The sequence below is a fragment of the Artemia sp. Qi Xiang Cuo genome, chromosome 17 (genome assembly GCF_049724085.1).
Source record: "Artemia sp. Qi Xiang Cuo chromosome 17, ASM4972408v1, whole genome shotgun sequence".
Taxonomy (NCBI): Eukaryota; Metazoa; Arthropoda; class Branchiopoda; order Anostraca; family Artemiidae; genus Artemia; species Artemia sp. Qi Xiang Cuo.
In genome coordinates, this window is record NC_142810.1 from 15079660 (window position 1) to 15080642 (window position 983).

Genomic DNA, 983 nt, shown 5'->3' on the forward strand with positions numbered 1-983 from the left:
ATCTGTGGAAAAGAAAAATGAAAAAAGAAAAAAATATTCCGTTTGTGGAGAATAACGTGGTAAAAGTCTATTTTCTTGATTTTCAAGCCAATATATTTTCTTTGTTATTCAAGCCAAAGGGCGGTAAGTTTTCTTTATAAAGGATTCGGACAAGGTGGTTCTAATGGTGTACTTTTTGTTTTGATCTGACTCTTTTTTTAGGAGTTGGGGGGTTTTATATTTCTTAACATTGGAGGTGATCGTCTCTTACTAGGTTGCTAGCTACCGCTGCAACCCGGAAACTTATTGTAAATTTATATCTAATATTCATGTAAACATCTTTAATTCTCTATTAACAAAAAGGGTTCGTAGCTCAGAGGTAGAGCCATCGACTGCAGATCGATAGGTCACTGGTTCGAATCCGGTCGGGCCCTAATTTTTCAGAAAGTAATTATGGTTTAAAATCTAATCACTGCTCTTTTACCCCAAACAAGATTTTAATTTATGTCTAATATTAATCATTAAGGAAAATGCATTATCTATATAATGATTTCTTATAATACTTCAATTACTATGGATGAAAGTTCGTTCTTTAATGTATTTCAGTGATCGTCTTTTAATGTAATTCTTTACTGCAAAACTAGCAAAACAGTTTTTAAGTCTGATGAAGATTTAACTGATGTGTCAAAAGTAAGGTTGCAATTCGACGATTTTGTATTGGCCTTATTATAATTGGTATGGTGAAATAATAATATGTATATGGTTCTTAAATCATACTTCTGTATGGTCCCATTTGGTCTAGTGGCTAAGATAGTTAACTTTCACTTAGGAGAACCGGGTTCGATTCCCGGTGTGGGAAAGTTTTTAACTCTATAATCTTCGAACATTCGAACCTTTTATAATTTGTAATGATGTATAATATAAATACTGTAATCTTCACTATAGTGAAGTTGCCTATGCAAGTTAGTATAGGGAAGAGTTCGATCTTTATTATAATCCCGTGT

At 32.6% G+C, this 983-nt stretch overlaps 1 non-coding gene across 1 annotated transcript; it reads left to right on the forward strand.

Moving 5' to 3' along the window:
- Window positions 1–341: 341 nt before the first annotated feature.
- On the forward strand, window positions 342–413 carry TRNAC-GCA (transfer RNA cysteine (anticodon GCA)). The gene has a single exon. It is a non-coding gene; the product is annotated as a tRNA-Cys (tRNA).
- Window positions 414–983: the final 570 nt, after the last annotated feature.